This window comes from Pinus tabuliformis, chromosome 5_1 (genome assembly GCF_031772625.1).
Source record: "Pinus tabuliformis cultivar Carrire ecotype Pingquan chromosome 5_1, CPIR1, whole genome shotgun sequence".
Classification (NCBI taxonomy): Eukaryota; Viridiplantae; Streptophyta; class Pinopsida; order Pinales; family Pinaceae; genus Pinus; species Pinus tabuliformis.
In genome coordinates this window covers 123,611,155-123,614,409 of record NC_142305.1, presented here as the reverse complement: position 1 = coordinate 123,614,409, position 3,255 = coordinate 123,611,155, and positions in this window count along the sequence as shown.

The following is a 3,255-nucleotide window of genomic DNA, read 5'->3' as shown; positions in this document are numbered from 1 at the left end:
CTTGTAAACAAAAACTAGCAGCTCTTCCACTCATTCCATCAATAGTTTCAGTACCTTTTTCTCAATGGGGATTATATTTTGTTGGAGAGATTCACCCCACTTCAAGTAATCAGCATAGATGGATCCTCACTGCAACAAAATACTTTACTAAATGGGTGGAAGCAATTCCAGTTAGAAATTCTACTGATTCAGTAGTAATTAAGTTTATTGAGGAGAATATCTTATCTAGATTTGGTTGCCCAACTCAAATTATCACTAATAATGCAGCATCTTTTTCTAGTGTTCAAATGATTGACTTTTGCCAGAAATATCAGATTCTGTTACATCATTCAACTCCATACTACCCTTAATGTAATGGCCTTGCAGAGTCATCAAAAGAAAGCCTGATAAAGGTAATAAAAAAGACTCTAGCTAATCATAAGAAGAGCTAGGATTCACATTTGATTGATGCAGTATGGGAAAACAGAATTACTCCAAAGAGACCAACTGGCAAATCTCCATTTCAATTAGTCTATGGGAAAGATGCAATTTTCCCTACCAATTTGGCCTTCCCTATTTTAAAATTCCTGCAGGATTCAACAGATGAACCTGATGATTTTTCAAGAAGAATAAATCAGATTATTGAACTTAATGAAAATAGAGATGAAGTTCAACACAAATTGAAGAAATATCAAAATAAGATGAAGGCCATGTTTGACAGAAGAGCCAGGGAAAGGGACTTTAACGAAGGTGATCTAGTTCTAAGATGGGATGCCAGAGAAAAGAGAAAGGAAAGCATGGAAAATTTGACAAGCTATGGTTTAGACCTTTATCAATTGTTGAAGTGAAGGGTAACAACACTTTTGTGCTGCAGAATCTTGAGTGGCTATATTCCACCTATCCTGTAAATGGAAGGTTTCTGAAACATTACATTCAGTACTAAGAAATTGAAATAGTTCTCATTGTAAATAATCTGATTTTCTTTTAATTTTCAAAATGTCAGTGTGATTTTCCTTACAGCAAGGACTCCATAGCTCGAGAAGAAGGCACATGGATCTGCAGGTTCTCTGCATTCTACAGGAAAAAGCAGTCCCCAGATGGAGCCAATGTTGTAGCATTTTTTGGTTTTGATAAGATAGAATATTTGAAAAAATGTTAAGATAGGATATGGACATAACTATATTGAATAAAATGTTTTTGAAAATATCTTGATGATGATGTCCATATCAAAGAAAATGTTAGGCTAGATGTCCTAAAATATCAAGACAAAAATAAAATGTTAGGTTAGAAAGAAAAGAAAACAAATAAACTCCGAAAGTGAGCAAGTCCAAATGCCACTACTATTTTTCTGCAAAATAATGGTTGTGTGTAGCTTATCATAAATGCCACAACCCATGACAGTCAAATAGTTTAATCTTGACTGCTTCATGCTTTACATTTGATCTTATAGTTAGAGAATAAAGATCTGGCCAAACTATTTAATCTTGGTAAATGAGTAGTTAGGCAGAGAATAATAAGGTGCTCATCAGTTTAATCTGAGCCCTTGGATGTTATAAGGTTGGAATTAGATAGTTTGTTTTTTTTAATAAACAGAAAGGAAAATGGTTTTCTAGCTTAAATGCACCCATTAAGTCAAGAAAAAATGATAGGATAAGCAAAGGGTAAGTAGAAGAAAGGTTGCAGAAGTTTGATGATTGATTGGACAAAATGTACATTTATCATGTTTTACCACATCTTTCTATGTCTGTGAGGCAATTGCACAAAGCAAATGAAGGTCTCCAAGATCAATTAGTTAACATCCCTCATCCTCATTCATCCCTATATTTACTAATTTCCCCTTCCTACCTTCATACAGTTCATATTCATTCATTTTCCATTAAAAACCCCTTTTCCTAAGGTTAAAATCCTTTTTGCCTAGGAAAAGTGAAAACCCCATGCTAAATCCCCTTTTACCCCAAAAACCCACAAAAGGATGTTTAGCCTAAGTATTGATGTATATATGTGAAAAGAAAATAACTCATAAAAACATTATACTTAGTGTATTTCCCCTTTCCACTCATATTTCATATTAATGCTAACTTATAGTATTAAACCCCTAAAAGTCCCTTTTCCCGTATATTATTAACTCCCTTTACTAAATATCCCGAAACCTTAAGTTTTATTATAAAACTATGTAATACATCACATATCAGCGGATCAACATGCATGCACTCTCCTCCGCATTGTGATATGCGATGAGTGATGGACCCAGTCCTGACGCAATACATATCATAATTCATTGCCATATCGCATCCGCCCCTCATCGCAAGTCCCGACTGAAACAATAACCCTCCACCGTTGTGATCTCCGATATGCGATGGGGACCCGGACCCGATCACATATCATCCATGATTTATTTCTGCATCGCGTCTAGCCCCTATTGCATTCCTTTGAGATGGGCCATCCTTCACTAAAATGCGATTGCGATATGTGATGAAATCAAACCTGATATCATTTATACATCCGAATTCATACTATTTCAAGTCCGCCATACCGTGTTTTACGAAGAATTTCTTTGTTAAATTGTTTTCATTATTTAAATGAAGAACTCCGCTAATCTCAGTTTTAACCCATAATAAATCCCATACCACCATAATTAATCGTTGGGCCCCTCCGCATTGCTCTTTCACTCAATCACCTTCCAATCACGTGCATTCAAATCTAATGACCCTCAACAATTTCGGGTTGGCTCTCTGTACGGGCATTACCCACCCGAAAAGCGGTATTCCATTAACCTCCCCTTGCTACGTGTCAGGCTCAGATTATATTGGGTGACCCCTCCCAAAACCGCCTACACCTCATAAGCAGTGCGATGAAAACCATAACCACCTCCCGCATAATGACAAAATTACCACTGTTCACTTTGCGCCATATTTCAAAAAGAAATTCGTTTTTCCGTTTAAATGCAAAAATCACCATTTTGGCTTTATTTTTCCTGTTTACACAGTGAAGCCTCCATAAGCCTCTGTGACCAATAAAACCATTGTTTTACCTTCCGATATGCTATGGACTCCTTCCAATATCCTTTCAAGCTAAAAAAAAAACCATTGATGTCCTTCTCTGTCACCTATGTTTTCATAACAATTTCTGTGATTTGCAGGTAAAAAACTCTTGTTCCAAGCTTACAAAGAAAAAGCCTGCATACAGTTTGAAGACAAATATGAAGATCATATCAATTCACTTTACCCTGTAACATAAAATCTAAAGAAATTTACTGTTGAAAAACACAGTAAAAAC